Below are 22181 nucleotides of genomic sequence, written 5' to 3' on the forward strand. Positions count from 1 at the left end.
TCTTAGAAGCCCTAACTTCCTTTAAGAGTAGATCTATAATAATAATGGGCAAGGTATAAGCTCTATACCTCAAATGCATTGAGGAAGATGCTCAAACTCGGATCCCTCTAACCTCTTCTTGTTTCTTCAAGCTTTTCCTTCCTTTCTTAGATCACAAAAGCACCAAAATCACTCAAAAGGCCTTAGATCTTTACTCACACGATTAGGGTTCACTATGGGGGGTCTTCTGGGAGCAAATGGGGCGATGGGTGACTGAATGAGATGTTTAAATAGGGTGCAAACCATCAGATTAGGGTTTTTTGTCCATCCAGGACCTACTCGTCGAGTCCGGGACCCGACTCGCCGAGTCCATCACTTAAGTCTCGCGTTCCGTCCCGCTTCTACTCGGTGAGTTGGTCCTTCAACTCGCCTAGTCCAAGGCAAAAATGTAAAACACTTAGATAAAATAAAAAGAAATACGTACCAAGAACCGGGTGCTACAAATCTCCCCCATTTATTTTAGACTTCGTCCTCGAAGTCTGCTGCTTGTTCCTGAAACAGCTATGGGTAATACTCCATCATCTCGTCCGCCGACTCCCAAGTCCGTTCCGAGCCCTTCCGGTGCTGCCATTGTACCTTCACGAGCTCCACCTTCTTGTTCCTTAGATCCCTCGTCTACCGGTCGAGGATCGCCACAGGTCTCTCGATGTAATTCAGGCTGCCATCAACCTGAATGTCCTCCACGGGCACCACTATTGAGTCGTCCACCAGGCACTTTCAGGCACTTTCGCAGCTGGGAAACGTGGAAAGTGTTGTGGTTCTGACTGAGTTCGGCTGGCAAATCCAACCTATACGCCACCTTGCCCACCCGGGCTATAACCCTGAACGGTCCAATGTACCTGGGGCCTAATTCGCCCCGTTTCCTGAATCGGATAACGCCCTTCCATGGCGACACCTTCAGGAGAACCATATCCCCGACCTGGAACTCCAGGTCTGATCGGCGCTTATCGGCATAACTTTTCTACCGACTCTGAGCAGTCTGAAGCCTGCTCCGGACCTGCTGAATCCTCTCTGTCGTCTTGAGCACTACTTCAGTGCTCCCCCATTACCCTCTGTCCAACGTCGCCCCAACATATTGGGGTCCTGCACCTTCTCCCATACAACATCTCGAAGGGAGGGCGGTCAATGCTCGCATGATAACTATTGTTATAAGAGAACTCTGCCAATGGAAGGTAGGTATCCCAACTACCTCCGAAGTCTAACACGCATGCTCGCAACATATCCTCCAAAGTCTGGATGGCCTGCTCGCTCTGACCATCCGTCTACGGGTGAAAGGTGGTGCTAAAGTGCAGACGAGTACCTAGCTCATCATGAAACTTCTTCCAAAACCTGGAAGTGAACCGCACATCCCTGTCTGAAATCACCAAAACTGGCACCCCATGCCACGCCGCCACCTCCCTGATATAGATGTCGGCCAACTTTTTGGCCAAAATACTCTCCTGAATCGGGAAAAAATGGGCACTCTTGTTCAATCGATCGACGATGACCCAAATCGAATCCACTCCCTGCGCGGTCCTGGGAAGCTTTGTGATAAAATCCATCGTGATGTCTTCCCATTTCCACAGCGGAATATCCAACGGTTGCATCCTGTCGTGAGGTCTCTGATGCTCGGCCTTGACCATCCTGCAGGTCAAGCCCCACTCCACATACCATGCCACATCCCGCTTCATGCAGGGCCACTAATAGTCCAGACGAAGGTCCCTATACATCTTCGTCGCCCCGAGATGAATGGAAAATCGGAATTTATACGCCTCCTCCATCAGAACCTGGCGCACACCCCCGTGGTACGACACCCACACCCTACGGTGTAGTGTCAGTAATCCTCGGCTATCATAGTCGAAGAAGGAGACCTTCCCCACTATCCGCTCGCTCTTCCGATGTTCCTCCTTCGTAGCCTCCCACTGGGCCTCCTGAATCTGCTCCAACAGCGTAGTCACCACTGTCATCCTCAGACAGATATCCCTAATCAGCACTGCCTTGCGGCTAAGCGCGTCGGCCACCACATTGGCCTTCCCCGGATTGTAAAGTTTGTCGCAATCGTAATCCTTCACCACATCCAACCACCAGCGCCGCCTCATGTTTAGATTCGGCTGATCCATGAGGTACATCAAACTCTTGTGGTCTGTGTAGATGGTACACCGAACCCCATAGAGGTAATGATGCCAAATCTTGAGGGCGAAAACCATAGCCCCCAGCTCCAAATCATGCGTCGGGTAATTCGCCTCGTGAGGCTTCAGCCGCCTCGACGCGTAAGCGATGACAAGCCCTCTCTTCATCAGAACTGCACCCAAATCCAAGATGGACGCATCACAATACACCACAAAATCCTCCATGCCCTCCAGCAGGACTAAGATCGGTGCCTCACACAATCTCTACCTCAGTGCCTCGAATGCAGCCTGCTGCTTAGGCCCCCAATGAAAGACCACGACCTTCCTTGTTAGCCTGGTCAGGGGTACGACTATCTTGGAGAAATCCTGGATGAATCTCCGATAGTAGCCGGCTAATCCTAGGAAACTCCGAATCTCAGATGGAGACTTCAGAACCTCCCATCTCATCACGGCCTCCACTTTGGCCGGGTCCACTGAAATCCCGTTCTGGTTGATGAGGTGTCCAAGGAATTTCACCTCACGCAGCCAGAACTCAAACTTGGAGAACTTAGCATATAATTTCTCCCTCCTCAAACTCTCTAGCACCTCCCGCAGGTGCTCCTCGTGCTCCTCCTGCATTTTGGAATAAACCAAGATATCATCAATAAACACTATCACCGACCGGTCTAACATCGGTCTACACACGCGATTCATGAGGTCCATGAATGCGGCAGGAGAATTGGTGAGCCCGAAGGGCATCACCACAAGCTCATAATGGCCATAGCGCGTCCGGAACGCAGTCTTCTGTACATCTTCCTCTCTGACCCTCATCTGATGATATCCTGAACGCAGGTCAATCTTGGAGAACCAAGATGCTCCTTGTAGCTGGTCAAAGAGGTCATTAATCCTCGGGAGTGGGTAACGGTTCTTCACCGTTACTTTATTCAGCTCCCGATAATCTATAGACATCCGATGCGACCCGTCCTTCTTCTTCACAAACAGTATCAGGGCTCCCCAGGGTGAACTACTCGGTTTAATGAATCCTTTGTCTAACAGCTCCTGCAGCTGTGTAGACAACTCCTGCATCTCAGGAGGAGCCAACCGATATGGTGCCTTGGCTATCGGAGTCGCACTAGGGACTAGGTTGATCCTGAACTCCACCTGTCGCTCCGGAGGTATCCCAGGAAACTCCTCAGGGAATACGTCCGCAAAATCTCGTACCACAGGCACATCCCCCACTGTCGCCTTACCCGCCTCCCGGGTGTCCATGACATAAGCGACATATCATGCGCAACCCTGCTGAAGGTAACGCCTTGCTCTCGCTACTGAACATACTACTGGTTCTCGTTGTGGCCTCTCGCCCTGAACTACCAACTCTCCCCCACTTGGGGTCCTGATTCGCACCAGCTGCTGTGCGCAATCTATCACTACCCTGTTGGGGCTCAACCAATCCATGCCTATAATTACCTTGTTCCCTCTCAGCGGAATATGAACCAGGTCTACCAGGTAACGCTCCTCGAATAATCTCAGCACACAATCTCAGAAGACCTCAGATGCTCGCACTGATCGGTCGTCCGCAATCTCGACCTCTAGAGGGCAATCCAACATGCCCGAAGACTCAGGAAACTTCTTGCTAAGCGCAAGAGAGACAAATGATCAGGTAGCCCCCGAATCAAACAATACCTAAACTGGGATACCGTTCACATGGAACGATCCTAAACAAAGCACATACATAACATATCAAAATCACAGCAGCATATCATAAAAGCATAAGCAAGAAGTCATACCCGTCACCACATCGGGTGTAGCGCGTGCCTCCTCGGTAGTCAATCGGAAGGCCTGGCTCCTCACCACTGGAGCCTCAGCCTTGGCCTGACGGCCATTAGTAATCTGCAGGGTCGCTGGAGCAGGTGCCTTCACTGGCGCTGCTGCTGCTGTTAACTGGGGGCAGTTGGCCTTCTTGTGGCCCCTCTGTTTGCAGTGAAAACACAGCAACTCAGACGTCTGAATAATCGGTGCAGGGGTGGTACAATCCCTGCTGAAGTGCCCCGTCTTTCCGCACTTGTAGCAGCCCAACGATCCCAATCTACACGCCCCCTCATGTGGTCTGCCGCATTTCCTGCAGCAGCCCTATCGTGATTGGCCTTTTGGCCTACCTTCTGATCCCTTCGTCTTCTTCCCCGAAGCCCCAGTCGTCTGCCCCTCCTCTATCTTCCTCTTCCGGACATGCTCCGGATCGATCTCCCTCTCCCTTGCCCTGGCAATCATGCAATCCAGGGTAGGGCAAGCTGAAAAAATAACATGCTCCCAAATGTCGGCTCGCAGCATGGCATGATAGCGGGTCCTCTTCATATCCTCATCCCCTGCATATTGGGCACCAACAATGCCCTCTCCCAGAACTTGGCGTTGATCTCCGCCATAGTCTCCGTAGTCTACCTCATGTCCAGAAACACCCTGGCCAGCTGCTGAAGCTCTACAGCTGGAGCAAACTCCGCCTTGAATCTGGTCACAAACTCTGACTAGGTCATAGCCTTAACAGCCAAGGCTCCCAATGAGTCACCAACAGATTCCCACCAGTCTCTAGCTCTGTCTCTCAAACACCCTGATGCATATCTCACCTTCGACCCTTCGGGGCAGAAGTTGGTCAGTTGCACTGACTCAATGTCCGCAATCCATCGTCTGGTAGCGATGGGATCCTTTGCCCCATGGAAATCTGGCGCACCACTGCCCCTGAAGTCCTTAAATGTTACAACCCAGAATTTTCATTCGGTCAAACCCTAAAATTCAATCACTTCATATTATAATTCAAGTTCACTTTTACTTGTTTTTAGGAAATTAAAGTTCGTTTGATTATTTTATTAATTAATCTTTAAACGAACGGGTGAACGGATGGCCCGTCTCGGGACTTGAAAATTTTAAACCGCGAATACCACGTAGCTTAGAAGTTCACGGCCAAACTTTTATGTTTGGGCCATAAACACCCTCAAAAACCGTAAACTCATGCCTTAAGCATGAGTTTACTCCCCAAAGTAGATCACTTTTCATTTTTACGCAAAAGAGTAAACTCCAAAAACTCTCTCAAGTATCATCCAAGTTTTTGCTCCATATCTTCAATCTAGTAAGTGTTTCTAGCCCTTTCAAGTTAGTATAACACTTAATCTAGTGATTATACATCTTTTCATCCATCCATTTATGTGTTTTGACTAGATTTCCAAAACACCAAGAACACACACTAGTGTTCTTGGACTTTAAGTTCATTTCAAGCTTCCACAAAGTAAGTACTTCTATCCTAGAGTCATTTAAAGCTTGTTATACATATTTATACCAAGGAAAAGTCCCAAGAACACCAAGAACAAGGTGTTCACGGTTTTGGGAGGCTCCCAAAACCGTAAACACCAAGTATAGTGCCATAGGGTGCTTTAGGGTGTCTAGATGCTTCACAATGCCTTAGGGACTTATCTAGATCCATCCTTGATGTGTATATCACATAAAAGAACAAGAAAATAATCATTTTTATGTGTTTATGGTTTGGGGATCTCCCAAAACCATAAACACCCCAAAAGGTGTTTAAATGTCCCATATTTACTCCTAATGCCTAGAATCTAACCTAATCTATTACCTTGAAGTGTTTAGGACTTGAAAACACCAAAATACCTTAGTCCATAAGATTTTACGGTAGTAAACTCATGGAGAAATGGTTCTTAGACCGTAAACTCCATTTAGGAGTGTTTTGATGCCACACAACACTTCCTAAGGGTTAAACATGAAGTATGAATGCTTGGAATAGCTTAGAAGACTTCAAAACAACAAATGGTCAAAAGGTTAGGAGCTTATGGCCGTAAACTCAAGAGTTTATGACCGTAAACTCAAGGGGTGTTGGTCTTTAGGGAGTAAACTCATTTTAGGGGTTCCCTTGAACCCTAAAACCCAATAGCTTTGCCTTACAACACTTAGATGCAAAACGTAAGACTTATAACACTTGTATAAGTGTTTAGCATGTCCTAAGTGTCTTGACTTTGTTTATTAGTTGTTTACAGACTAATTGGATACATATATGTGATATTAAATGTTAACTAGGATCATAGAGTGTGTTCAAGACTTCACTTGACACCTATCATCCTGTTTCAGTCCGTTCATCCCAACCACTTGCTACAGGTGAGTTCATACCCGTTAATCAATGTTTTAAATATTTTTAAATGTTTTATGGGGGGATTCAAGTAGAATCATGCTAATTATTATATCAATCACATGTGATTAATAAGCAGCATTCAGATGATTTACTACTCATTAGCCGTTTTACCAAACAAGTTTCCTTCAATGATTTTTAATAAACATTTTATATGTTTAAAACTCCTTATTAAACTGTTCATTTTACTCTGTATTTTTCATTTCAAACTCATTTACAATTGTGTTTCAACCAAATGTTTCTTTATACTTAAACTGTTTTATCAAACCCATGCTTTCAACCCGTTTTATAGATTGACATCAAGTCGATCTTTTCTTAGATAATAATTATGTTCAAAGGTTTTACAAAACTTATTTTATGCTTTTATATTATCAAATGCATGCCTATGTATGTATAGTTATATAAGAAATGTTTAAAAGGCTTAGGAAGGCCTGCCCGCCCTATTTCCTTTTCGCGCTTGAGATGTAGTCTGGTGGGATATCGGGTACCCGTCCAAAGGTTGTTTAAATATTAATTATATATAATGTGTAAATATATAGTCATAAAGGTTCTCCCAGTTCATTCAATACCCTTGGGTAGCAAGGGTATACTTCCATGTTCATACGTACCAGTTACATTACTAGTAAGCTACCATATGGGTAGTTTAGGAAGATACTAGAATTATTACTAGAACGCGATATCATACAATGAGTCAGTTCATTCATGAGTCAATACTTGCTAGATAGAGAGAAAACACACATTACAGCTAGTACACATAGTACATTACTATACATGCTAGATAGAGAGAGAACACACGTTACAGCTAGTACGCACAGTACATTACTATACTATTACATAGATATGTTTACATGATTACATTTACATGAGTACATTTACATGATTACATTTACATGAGTACATTTACATGATTACATTTACATGAGTACATTTACATAAACACGCTTACATAGATGATATATGATGAGTTAACACTACATTATATATGTATAGATTATGTTATATAATCCTCATTCTTATCTTTACCTTGTGGTACAATCACATAATCGACGAGATAGATTGGATTTAATATCCTAGTACCAAAGGATACGTTGCGGGATTAACCATTCCTAGAATCTCTGTTAGCTACAGAGGTAAAAGCACATCCACGGATGTCAACAGTTGATACCATTACAGGTATACTTTAAGGGACTAACTATTCCTATACCCAGCTGTTAGCAACAGAGGTAAATGTACATCTACAGATGTCTTCAGTTAACACTGTTAGTTACCCTAGTACCAAAGGGTAATACTTAGGTTATTTATATTATTACCTTTATCTTGTGACTCATTCACATAATCGATGAGGTGAATTATATTTGAGTATCCTAGTACCAAAGGATAGCATTTCTTATATTAATAATAATAGTAGCACAATTAAGTCTTGGTAGAAGACTACATTTAGAACAGTTAAGTCTTGGTTGAAGACTACTTTTAGAACAGTTAGGTCTTGGTAGAAGACTCCCTTTTATACTAGTAGGAATCATAGGGATTTCTAGGGTTTTTCAAACGTTATAGTTGTTTTACAAACATTTTCATACTTACACGAACTTTCTTTCAAAACATTTTCAAGTCTTTCATTACATGTCATACCAATACTTACATACAAATTAAGACACTAAAATACTTATGATCTCACCAGCTTTAAAGCTGATACTCTCTTTCAAAATAACTTGTATCCTCAGGTCAACAGTAGACAGGTACCGATGCAAGGTTTAGAGAAGATGGAGCTCGTTCAAGACTCATCTTTCATTTTGATTATACTTTAGTGTCTATTATAATTTGATAGAACACTTGTATTAAAATTATATTATTAATGCAATGGATAATGTTGTTGCTTGTTTACTACTATTCATTGTTGTGATACTGTACATGACGTCCTCCACCCCAGAACGTTTCCGCCATTCATGGTTTTGGGGTGTGACATTAAAGGACAGTGTGTGGGACCCCGACTGGCTGGTTGCCATGTCACTCCTGAACGCCCTAAGGCGATCCTCCATCAGCTCGACAATCCCTTCCTTGATCGACCCGAATATGACCGGGGTCGCATCAAGGATGCCTTTGGTGATCTCAGACGCGATGAACTCGCATAGCCTCTCATCCACTGGTTCGGAGCTTGAACCCGAACCCGATCCCTCTCCTGAGCTACCAACTAATGGCCTCTGACGTAGTACCACCATTCTGCAACAAATAGTGACAACCGTTAGTGATACTGATACATCCAGAGGGATCACACCCACCACAAGTTTCCCCGGTCTTGCCTCAGCCTTCCTCAATTCGGGTACAGATCCTATGCCTTCAGTAGTACGGGCCCATACTACCTTCCACATATATCCGTACCTTCCTCAAGAACTGCCTCGACTCCACCAGGTCCCTTTAACTACTACTGATCTCTGTTATTCCCATCCTAGGCTTACCCTAAAGAAAATCTCTGACTTCACCTAATCCTGTCCTCAGCTGCTGAAGGCCTCCTTGTAATGACAACTAGCCATTACCTTAATACCATCACATGTAATGAGGCTCAGATAATCTTTCAAGTAAAAGACTCGTCCCTACAACGGTTAGACTCAGACGATAGCTGCGCAATAGGGCTAAATCCAGCACTGTGGGATTATTCAACCCTAATCACATGTGACGTGACGTATTCACCCAATGGCTAACTCTCATCATTCAAAGTCCCACCAAGCACAAAGCAAGCAGCATTCGGACGCAGGAAAACTACTCAAGCGAATCTGTTCTCATAATGAGAAACCGTACTAGCATACAATGCTGAGCTCGTACTACTAGGCATAACCTAAACATGCTATCCTATTACTGTCTACTCAATACTAGCATGTAATTCTGATAAGCTGAAGCACATAAACCAGGCACATAAGGCATCATTCCTAGATCCTTAGTCCTATTCTATCATGTTGTTCTAATGAAACTGATAAACATAATATAAACTTGTATGGGCACTTTGGGGAATACTTACTTGAGCTCGGCCGTTCGTGCACATCACACACTTTGTTCTTTCCCAAAACTCTTTTATCTTAGCTTTTAGGTAACCATTTTTCTTGTAAAAATCTTTTAATCCCTCGATTTGAGTCCAGACACCCCCAAGGGTGTGTCCGAATCCCTCAAACCAGGGATCTGATACTAACTTGTAACGACCCAATTTTTAAGACCAAAAATTTCTTTTTAATTAACTGACTCATAAAAACATTCATAAGAGAATACTGTGAAATCACATCATCTCATAAAACAATGTTTCATGTCTGAAAAACCCAAGTCATAAAATAAGAACATGTCAGAGTACAATCCCAGAATATCCATATTGTGGAAACCAAAAAGTGTGTGTATGATGTGCCGTTACCGCGCCAGCTCCTTCCCCTTCGCTAAAGAGGTACCAGAAACCAAAACTGTAAAATGTAAGCACGAAGCTTAGTGAGTTCCCCCATCGTGCCACATACCACACAATCACATAGCATACATACTGTCGGGCAATTCTGGGGTGCCCGACCTACCCGGTACGACCATTCTAGGGTGCCGACCTACCTGTACGGCCATTCTGGGGTGTCGACCTACCCATGCGGCCATTCTGGGGTGCCTTCCTACCCATGTCGAGCCATTTTGGGGTGCTGACCTACCCGTTGGTCCTAACAACCGACCATCGGGGACTATTCCACCCCTTACTGCTACTATCACATATATCATAACATAAACATACTATCAGACATATTTGGGGTGTCCGACTACCCTTAGGTCCTAACAACCGAACTTGGGGACTATTCCCCTCCAACTACCGTTATCACATATCACATATCATGCCAGCATGTAAACATATCAGCACATATTATCAGACATATTTGGGGTGTCTGACCTACCCTTCGGTCCTAACAACCGAACTCTACTACTATCACATATAACATATCATGCCAGCATATAACATATCAGGTAGTAGCAAACCTAGATGATATCACAAAGACAATCATCTAATCATACAACTCCTACTGGTGGGCCGGCATTGTGTCCGTAGGCCCACCGCTACTGGAAGGTAACTCACCTCGAACAAGTACCTGCTGATAATTCGTGTGGGAAGTCTCTGCCTGCTGTTTCTCCGGAAATCCTCCGGCTACAATCCCCACATAACACTTAGTCAGAAACTGACATCTACTCTTAGGGTAAAATTACCATTTAACCCAATCTAGTCCAAGTCAAAGTCAACTTCAAGTTGACCTGACTCGCCGAGCTGGGCCGTCAAGTCGTCGAGTCCCTAGCCCCTTACACGTCGTCATCCCCGACTCGACTCATCGAGTTTGGCGATGATTCGGCAAGTTCCTCTTCTATAAAAACATAGAAGGATCCTTCATCCAACTCACCGAGTTGTATCAACAACTCGTTGAGTTCACCTTCATCTGATGAACAAGTCTGACCTCGACTCGCTAAGTTGTATTAACAACTCGTCGAGTTCATCTTCAATCTTAAGGAGATTGCCTTGGACTCGCCGAGTCTATTCTAGCACTCGTCGATTCCCATGAACTCCATGTCTAAAACTAAGTCCAATGTGTCGGGTCACTGTTTATGTCCTTCTACAACCCTTCTAACACCCAACTGAGTTCTTTTGTCCCTCAACAGATATGGGACTCAAAGCCTTGGACTCGTCGAGTCCCAAGAACGGACTCACCGAATCGGTCACGTCCACACTCTAAATCCTTGATTTCTGAAGTACAACCTTTGATCAAAAGGTAGATCCAAGCCCCTAGACTCAATCTAGCATGTAAAGTTACAAGCTTTACATGTGTGCATGGAAGAATGAGCCCAAATGGCTCAAATGGGAACTCGCAACATGCATGAGGCTTTCCATGGGTTCTAAAACAGTTGCTTTCTGCCTTAGGGTCCCTCAAGAACCCTAGATCCAAAACCCTTGCCCTCAGTTATGCTTTCAATCATGGTTGGTAGCCAAAATGGCTCTTAGAAGCCCTAACTTCCTTTAAGAGTGAATCTATAATAATAATAATGGGCAAGGTATAAGCTTTATACCTCAAATCCACTGAGGAAGATGCTCAAACTCGGATCCATCTAACCTCTTCTTGTTTCTTCAAGCTTTTCCTCCCTTTTTAGATCACAAAAGCACCAAAATCACTCAAAAGGCCTTAGATCTTTACTCACACAATTAGGGTTCGCTATGGGGGTCTTTTGGGAGCAAATGGGGTGATGGGTGAATGAATGAGATGTTTAAATAGGGTGCAAACCCTTAGATTATGGTTTTTTGTCCATCCAGGACCTACTCGTCGAGTCCGGTACCCGACTCGCGGAGTCCATCACTTAAGTCCAGTGTTCCGTCCCGCTTCTACTCGGCGAGTTGGTCCTTCAACTCGCCGAGTCCAAGGCCAAAAATTTAAAACACTTAGATAAAATAAAAAGAAATACGTACCAAGAACCGGGTGCTACAGATATGGTGCTCCTGCAGGTCTAACCCTGGAAGGGTGTGATACGATTCAGGAAGAGGGGAAATTGGTTCCCCAATATATTGGACCTTTCCATGAGATCTCCAGTGTAGGCATGGTGGCCTACAGGTTGGATTTTCCTAGCGAGCTCAATCAGATCCACAACACTTTCCATGTCTCTCAGTTGCAGAAATATGTGTTGGACAACGAGATAATGATTCCTTTGGATGATATTCAGGTCGATGAACATCTAAATTATATTGATATACTGGTGGCAAGTTTGGAAAGAAATATTAAGATCCTGCTTGAGATACCTTTGGTAAAGGTTAGGTAGTAGCATCGGAGAGGCTCCGAGTGGACCTGGGAGTCGGAGGTTGAGATGAGGGAGCATTACTCCGAGTTATTCACTGTAATAGACTTCGAGGAAGAAGTCAAAATCAAGTGGGGGAGAATTGTAACATCTTTTTTTAGGTACTTTCATTGTTGACCCTTATATTGAGATTTATTACATATTGGCCCCTAAGTAAAAGAACGGTGAAAAAGGGCCCATGGTGGAATTTTGGTAATTTCGGACTTTGGGACTACTCTGAGCTTACGTGTGTATGATAAGCGTACTAGAGTGCACCTTAGTACGCAGGGTGTACGTGAGGATCATGCAAACCCTAATTTTTAGGGTTTGGCTCATATTTAAGCATCATTATAGCCTTACCTCTCATTCTTATCAGCCTATTTCTGTGAAATCGATCCCCAAAAAAATCCTAAGAGAAAAAGAGCATTTTGGAGCCTTTAGAGTGTTTAGAAGTGTTCTTGGAGAAAGAAGAAGGTGGTGAGAATAACTTGGAGCTTGAGAGCAATTTGGATCTGGATTTCATGCTTGATTATAACCTCCACGAGGTATAAAGCTTGCAACTTTACCACTCCATCTTCTAGATCTAGATTTTTGTTCTTTTAAGACACTTTTTGGTCCCAAAATTGTGATTCTTGAGCATGACATGTTCTTGACCCATTAAGTCGTCCTTTCAGACCTTAGGAAGGGTCTTAAGTCATAAAAAAATGGGTCTTAATGGTTGGTTTTGCTCCATGCATTCTTTATAAGGTCTTAATGTATTAAGATGTTGAGTTAAGCACTTATGGGACATGCATAGTCATAAAGTTGGAAGCTTTATAACTCTTGAGGATGATTTAGCCTTGGATCTAGAAGTTGGACGTAATAGCTTAAGGCATTAAGCTCTTAATGAAGCATTGAGAAGACTTAGCGTACGCCCTATGTAACTTGAGTACGCAGCGCATACGAGGTCAACTCACCCGTCTGCGGTCAAGGTTTGGGTATTCCCCACGTACCTTTGGAGTACGCCATGCGTACGCGTTTTTGTGTCGACTCAGTTGGGTTGACTCAGTTGACTGGTTGATTTTGACTAGTTTGACTTTGACTTTGACCAAGCTTGACCAAAGGGTATTTTGGGTGATTTGAATGGTGTTTGAGAATTGGTCATTTAGGTGAATAGGTGACGGTTAGAGTTGAGATTCGGAGTCGGGACCTCATCATCTATTATTTAGATTGTGAGTCAAGTTTTCCTCACCGTACTTACTGGTCGAAGGCACCAAGGTCGGCCCTTTGGATTGATATCCTACTAAACATTTATTGGGTTTGAGCATAACGTCATTCCTATGGTGTACATGCAACCCTAATTGCTTTGGATCTAGGTTTTATAATTTGAACATACAACTATGAATACCAGTGCAATAACCCTATGACTAGCATACATATATCTAAAATCATATATGATTAGGGTTAGAATCTTTACCTCTCTTGTTATGTAGCAATAACAAGCTTAATCCTTCTTGATCTTGACTTCTGAAAGCCTAGTGCCCCAAGTGTTGCACCTCTAATGGAGTCACAAACACCCAATGCAAGAAGATGACTTAGGAGAGAGGTGAAATCGGCCAGGGCTTCCTAGAAACTTATAGGGGAGAATTCCACTAGCAAAGGGGTATTTATATAGTTGTGTGGGCTGCTAGGGTTTTCAGGTGGAAACCCTAATACCTAACTTAGGCAACAAGCAGCCCATGAACTCCTTCCTTAGAGCCTATGGATGAAATCTATAGGGCTTCCCTATAGAATTTCACCCACTCCACTTTATGGAGTTCATCAGCCCATTTATACAACTATCAATGATTTCCATAACAGTCCCCAAATTATTTAATCAGTCTCATTTGACCACTAAATTAATTACAAATTAATTTATGATCAATACTAATTAAATAATATGATTTCCGAATAATATATTAATCTTGTAATATATTAATAAAACCATTTTTAGTACCAATTTATTATTCATATAAGAAATTATACTCTCTCTCATCTTTTCATCCTATCAAGTTTCATGAGTGAAGGCAACCCAAAAGGACCACGCTCATAATCAAATCAAGTACATACCAAAATAGTTATGAGCTTAGACACCTAATCCAATAGTCTCCCACTTGGATAAGTCGAGTAACTATTATTGCAAGTATGACTTCAGAGTTAGATTAGCAATCATAGCTTTCAAAAGCTGTTGTTGAACTTTGATCCTATCATCAACACGTCCTTTAAATAAGGGATCATAAATTCCTCGATTCTCAAGATATCGTATAGACATGAGACATGGATTATAATCATCCTATATGTCTATGTGTTGTTTCCCAATTTACGATTTAAGACGAATGACAATAGACTTCAATTGAACACATCAACCTAGTATAGGCTTAGACAAGCGCTTAGGTGTCATCACTAAATCATCGAGTTACTCATCAAATCACATACAACAATACATTTTATAACATAAATTTACTGATGCGTTTACGCATTAACAATGTGCAACCGACTCGCAAACAACAACAGTTCATATCTCTTCGTTTCAAGAATATAAGATATTATCGTCTCACAATCAATCGTGATAAAATCCATGAAGTGATCCACATGAGCATGGGTTTAATCAAATACTCAAATCTTATTTTAGGAGCACTCATGAACGTTGCAGCAAACTTTTGCTATGTCTAAACGCTTTAGACAATCTACAAGCCAATTCATGACAATCTTGCCTCAATACTTACTCCCAATGTATGATCGACTATGGATGTTTGAATAATCTTATTATTCGGGAAGTCAAAACATGCGAAGTAAAACATAAGAATAATCGAATCCAATATGGCCTCAACACTTTTGAGTATAAATAAAATACCTTTTATTTAATCACCATATTGATTACACATTATTCATTATATAATGTTTCAAGTAATCAACTTAATAATTGAATTTAAAACAATAGTCATCCCATGCTCCAAGCATGCACACTATGTTTACCTATGGTCCTTATTTTGTGAAATAGATCAATTGGACATATTTCCAATGATGCGCATTTCACATTTCTTAATACTTATTATAAGTGTAAGAGTACCAAAATTCTTGCTACTATCATAATATGTTAGATTCTAACATTTTACGCAATGATCCTTTTGTAATGTCACCAAGACTTTGCCAATGAAATTAAAAAGTGCTCTATTAGAGATTGTTACAAGACAACTCCATAGATATGAAGTCTTATATTCAAAGTACATTCCTTTGAACATCCCTCTTGCATAAAAGTTTCTAATCTAGACATAGATTCTTAATATCCAACTATGGAAACATTTCCATATTTTCCATATGACAACACATTCGAAATAGAATTTTATCTATTCATAATAATGTTAATATGGTTCATCAATTAATATACTTCCAACTGCCCACAAGTGACCAATCCTTGGCGAACCTTAGATTGTACTTGACAGTTGTTTAACTTACTTTAGTCATATCCGATTATTGTCCTTTTCCCTCTTAACGCCTTAGGCATTTGGAATAGACAGAACTGTCGAATATTACAGCATATGTAATCGATCCTATACCCGCAGCGTATGGCATTCGATACATCATGACTTACATAAAGACATGATACTTTACCAAACTCCTGCTATAATATTGCCATATATAGAATTTCCTTATGTTGAACCTTTTCAACATATCATTCATATATGTCCTTTGACTAAATTTGATTAAAATTTCTCGATCTAAGCTTTTAGATTTGAAATGAAGTATAAATTTCTCTCCCTTAAAGATAGCAAAACAACTTTTCAACCTCGGTAACTTTGCGAATTGAAACTTTTGTTTTCTGTAATTAATATTTCTAACTTGCAACATTTAACATAATAATCATGCTCCCACTGACATGATGTAACACTCGTGTTTCTATCCTAGGAATTAATATTAAGGTGATAGTCTAGGTTAACCTTTGTAACTCATTTTGAAGAAATGAAAAAGGAATTATATGTGAATTATGTGTTTTAAGCTTAATTATTAGGGCTTAGTTAATTAAGAATAAAAATGAGCGTCAAAATTAAATTTTAGATAAAGCCGATATCTATTAAGAAACTTGTAGTGGGCGTGACAAGGATTACGGATATATAAAGAATGCCGAAATCCGAGTTATAACGAAGAAGTTATGACCTGTCGAAGTTTCGCGACAAACCAGCACGGGGCCGAATGTCGTAAAAAGTGAGTTTTTGATAAACTACTTTATAGCCTTAGTGATTAAAATGAAAGTCGTAGTGCTCGTTAAACCGAGAGTATGTATAAAAAGAACGCCCAAATCTGGCTTCGTATGAGGAAGTTATGAGTTTTCGAAGTTTCAGCTTAGCAGTAGACAACTACAAACTCGAATTTTAGATCGAGTGATTTTTAGCCGACACAACCTAAACGATAATTGAAGGCCTCGTCATTAGTAGCACAACAGTAAAAAGTCTGACGAAAACGGACGTCGGATGAAGAAGTTATGAATTTTAAACGAATTTCTTGTCCCTGTCTGTTAAAAATAATAATATAAAAATTAAAGTCAAAATTAGCCAACGAAGTCTAAACAAAATTTGTAGAGCGTAATTTTACCTACGTGTGCATATAAAAAATGTCAAAAACGGAGCTCGTATGTGAAAGTTATGGATTTTAGAAGTTTTTGCACAAAAACCGAGAAAATTCCCATAGTCACGTTTTTTGCCACGTCACCCTCGCTCAAAACACGCCACGTGTCCAAAATACTGCTGAGTGATTCGAGCTGCTGAGTCATCTGAGCTCCTGATCTGATCCAAAGTGGTCCACTGAGAAGGCGACACATACCCTCTAGCACATGTTCGAACCCTTGCAAGGCTGCCACGGATCCCCCTACTTCGGACCTAGGCTTCGGTCCAATCACGAGCTGCCATCAGCCACTTCGCACATGCAGACCATGTGTGAGCCCTCTCCTGCGAACCTCGGATCTTCCCCCCCCCTGGAGGCTTCTCAGCCGTCCGACAGAGCAGATACAGCAGGTCCGACAGAGGTTGTTGACCGCTCAGAGTCGCCAGAAGAGTTATGCGGATAGGCAACGATCTGAGCTCGAGTTCCAGGTCGGTGATTTCGTGCTCCTGAAGGTATCTCCTTGGAAAGGAGTGATCTGATTCAGGAAGAGGGGCAAGCTGGGACCCCGGTATATTGGGCCGTTTAGAGTGATCGCGGGAGTGGGTAAAAGTAGCGTATCGCCTGGAGTTACCTGCGGAGTTGGATCAGATTCATGATACCTTCCACGTGTCGCAGCTGAGGAAGTGTATTTCCGATGAGTCGGCGGTGGTACCATTAGAAGACATCCAGGTGGATGCGATTCTGAATTATGCTGAGAAGCTGATCGCAATCTTGGATCGAAGGATCAAGGTTTCGAGGAAAAAGGAAGTGCCCCTGGTTCAGGTCTAGTGGCAACATCGAAAAGTGTCCGAGTTGACCTGGGAGCCAGAGTCGGAGATGCGGGAGCAGCATCCGGAGTTGTTCGCAACATGAGACTTCGAGGGCGAAGTCTGGTTCTAGTGGGGGAGAATTGTAACAGCCCGGAATCCAGGTAAGCTTTATGATCCTTCTATTTTGGAGAATTGTCTAATTAGGCCCTTAAAGTTGAATGCGAAATTAGTGAGTACGCTCGATGTACTGAGATGTACGCCATGTGTACTCGCGTGCTTAATTAGAACGCGGACTCGCCCGGGTACGCGCGGCGTACCCAGGGGTTACGCTAGGCGTAGTGAGCCCAGATGCAAACCCTAAATTTTTGGCTTGTGCACTATAAAAGGAACATATAGTCCTTTGCCCTAGCCACCATACCCCCTTGAGTATGTCCTTAGAGAGCTGAGATTCGTGCTTTAGCTTGCGAGTGTGTTTTTGAGCTTGAAGTTACCTTTTCAAGGTAAAGAAGGAGAAGAAGGAGCAATTGTTGGAGCTAGAAGTTGAAGAACAAGTGTAGATCCGAGTTCTACAGTGGTTGGAGATCACTTCTGAGGTAAAAAGCTCAAAGCTTTCCTTGTTCTTCATGAGTTTTGCTTTTTGGACCGTTTTTAGGGTTTTTGGTTCAAAGTTGGAGACTTTATGTGCAAAGAGTCTCCATGAGTTTAGATCTGACCTTTTCTAGTGTATATTGTGTTAAGGATTCATAAAAACCCAGTCTTGGACGTGGATCTTGTGTCATGCATGAGTTATAGTCTCATTATGGAAAGAGGAAAGGTGTTTTGAGGACAAAGTGACCTTTACAGCCATGCAAAGGCTTAAAGGATTCAACTTTATGGATTAAGTCATGTTAGAAGGGTTAGATCTAAATTTTGGATAAAAGTCTTAACCGTTTAAGACCTGAATGAGATGGATGAGGAAACTGGGTATTACGTTGGGCGTAATCCCAGTAAGCGCGGCGTAAGGGGCCGCGTACCCCAATTCTGTGAAGGCTCTGGGTACGCCCAGCGTACACGTTTGGTACGCGCAGCGTAACCCGGAGGGTTGACTTTTGTTGACTTTTAGGGTTTGGTCAAGTTTAGTGTATATGAGCCATGTAAGGGGTAAAATGGTCTTTTACCTATCCTGAGAGTGATTAGAGGAAATGGTCTAGCCTTGGGAATTATATTGATGACAAGTGATTATTTCATATGATTAGGCAGAGGCTAGGTCTTATTTCTCTGAGTTCGAGATTTTCGTGTTACCAAGTTACACAAGGTGAGTCTTCTCACTATACGTTACCTAGAGTGGTATTATGTGTTGACCAGAGGGTCTTATGTGTTATGTATGAGATTATGTGCTATGTGTTATATGTATGTTGTATGATGTTATAGACCGGGCCGGAGGGTCCAACGATACAGACCGGGCCGGAGGGTCCAACGAGCTATGACCGGACCAGAGGGTCCAACGAGCTACGGGACTGGAGGGTCCCGCTGAGACACATCGACTGGTGGGTCGTATTATAGCCTCGAGTGGCGTATGTGTTGTATGCGGTATTTTGGGGAACTCACTAAGCATTTATGCTTACAGTTGTTGTGTTATGTGTTTCAGGTATTAGCGAGGACCATGGAAAGGCGCCGACGTGACCCGTACACACTAGAGAGAGGATTTAATTTTTGTGATCTTGGGATATGTTATGTTTCTGTTGGGTTGAAGATTATTTTGAAGATTGCGTCTTTTGGGCTCGATAGTATAAGTTACTTTGTATTCCGGTTTGGGCCTGTCCAACCGAGAGCCTTTTATGTTTTGTATATAAAGTTTATGCTTGCATGCATATTAGGTTAACAATTTAGAGATTAACAAAATAGCGATTAATCTAGAGCATAACAGGTTTCTTTAATCATTCTTGTAACCTTCCAATCCTCTACAGTTGATGTTCTTAATCGAGCTCTTCTGAGGATTTTGTTTTAATCATTCGACTCGTTTGATTCAATCTTGTCTTGTACTTATTATTGCGTCCTTACAGTTTTATATTTACATACTTGTTCAAGATCTAATCGATCTTCATAGATTAAAGATTGTTTTAATCTCATCAATTGGTATCAGAGCAGGAGGCTGTGTAATCGATACACATCTTTTCTGTGAAAAAGATTTCCATTAGGGTTTTTCCGCAACTATCGATATTTATTGAGCCGTCATCTCTTTATTGACGTATCTTGATATTTATTGTTTTGCCCTAATCTGCTTTATTACAAGTCTGATCTTTGAACAGGTTTTTACGATCATAATGGACGAGACGCAATCAAACCCTATTAATATTTCCAACAGCATCGGTTCGACGACAAAGATTCCAATCTTATACACCCATGACTATGAAGTATGGGCGCATCACTTCGAAGACCACGTGATTGGATCTGAGGATAATGGGTACCTCATATGGGAAGCTATCATCAATGGACCATTTTCTCATTCTGCAACGTCCAGAATCATTAAGACACAAAAGGAGTACAATGATTTGCTAAAGGACGTGAAGGATATTGCACAAGATGAAAAGGACAAATTCCAGTGCAATATCAAGGCGTTAAGGTTGATCAGATTCGCCCTTCAGTCCGACACATTCAGATTGGTCAGCTCATGCACGACGGCAAAGGAAGTTTGGGATAGACTTCATGAACTGTATTCTACAGACGAGGATCTTGAACATTCTATCCAAACTTTGCTTTTATCTGAGTTTGGAGAATTCAGGCAAGGAGCCGAAGAAACAGTGACCCAGACGTTTGATCGCTTCAATCATCTTCTCAGCAAGATGATCAAACACGATATTGAAAGGAAGCTTATCGAACAGAAGGTTACTTTCTTGAATGGACTGAGGTCTGAATGGAGAGCAGTGGTTTCCACATTCAAAGCCCATGAGCAGTTTAAATCATACTCTTTGGCGAAACTGGTGGGTATTCTCAAGTCCCAAGAGAAGATTGTGCTGCAAGAGAAGAACGTCGTTTCGAGTCTTGGTTCGTTGGCCCTCCTATCTAAAAGTAAAGCTGTGATGGAGGATGAAGACCTCAACTTGGAGGAATATGACCTCACGTCTGATGATTATGCCATGATGGTGTCTAATCCCAAGAGGTTCATAAAGAAGAGATTCCCCAGCAACAAAAACCGAAACTGGCAGGGGAGTTACAGCTCTGAAAAGGTGAACAATGAACCGAAGGCTGAGGAGCCCAAGAAGGAACCGAAGGTGGATGGCGATTCCGGAGTAAGTTGTTTCTACTGTGGTGGGAAAAACCACTATGCTAAGGACTGTGTTCTTAAGAAGATGGCTGAAAAGGATGATGGAAATGATGAGGAAGCTGTGTTGCAGAAGAGACTGGATGAGTTGAGAAAGAAGAAGTCTACCCCTAACCCTTCTATTAATGCTATTATTGTGCAGGGTTCGGTTAATGATGACGAGTTCGGTAGCACGGAAGTTTGGTCTACCGACTCAGAAGACGATGAAGTGAGGAAGCCTACCCATGGAAAGGCTTATGTGGCTAAGGAGGAAAGCAGTGGAGGAAGATGCTTCATGGTGACTGACGTATCTCAAATGAGGGGATACAACACCGATGGTGGAAGCGATGGACCGAAGGTGTAGGAGGACATGTGCTTTACGGCCAAACCACTCAGCCAGCAGTTCAATGAGCTTGATGAACTGATAAAGAAGGTACAATCTATTTTTATTTCATCTAAAGTACCACCATCCTCATATGAGAAAGAACTAAAAAATGTTAATACAAGAATTTCTCATCTAGATAGTAGCTTAACCCAAACTCGTGTCACCAATTCTAACCTAACTGATCAATTAAGCAGGGTGGTGTCGAAGAGTGAGGAGCGGAGAATGTGGATCGAGTTAAAGGAGTCGGAATTAGTTAAAGTTAAAGACGAAAACATTTATTTGCAAAGAGACAATTTAAAATTGTTAAAACAGCGGAATGTTTTTTGTTTAATTGATAAACGCTTGTATTCTAATATTACTCAGCTTCACTTGGATTGTGAAATAGGCCAAAAGATCCATCGCATGATTTTGCCCTTCCTAGAGTTTAAGGAGGATGAAATCGATGCCGAAGCTTACAATTGTGAGAGTGTGATATCGTCTGATGATGTCAATCCGACCTACATGTACGGACTGGACAAAATTGAGTCCTTCATTAAATCCAAGGACCACAAGGACATGCTAAAAAATCTTTTGGATGAAAATGATAGACTTAAACTGAGAACCGAAACCATACAAAGATTTGACTCTTTAAACGCCAACGTAAGCTCAGAAAACAAAATTGATGTTGAAAATGCATATGAGCTTAACGAGGAAGAAAACATGAGTGAAATTTCTGTAGAGGACACGGTTGACTGCTCAGAATTTATTAAAAGCGAACCTGAAAACCACAAGAATCTTATTTCTGAAAATTCAGTGGAGTTCGCTCGATTGTCCCAACAAAAGTCCCCGATATTAGTTAAGAAAGTTGTTGTGTATCAAAAGGTCAGGACCACTCCGAATCAAGTATACAAAGTGACTGGAGTAACCGAACATCAAACAGCTGAACTCACAGCTATTGTAAACGAAGACAATGCTGATGGCTGCG

This window comes from Lactuca serriola, chromosome 5, assembly GCF_051521515.1.
Source record: "Lactuca serriola cultivar US96UC23 chromosome 5, Lser_US96UC23_V15, whole genome shotgun sequence".
NCBI lineage: Eukaryota > Viridiplantae > Streptophyta > Magnoliopsida > Asterales > Asteraceae > Lactuca > Lactuca serriola.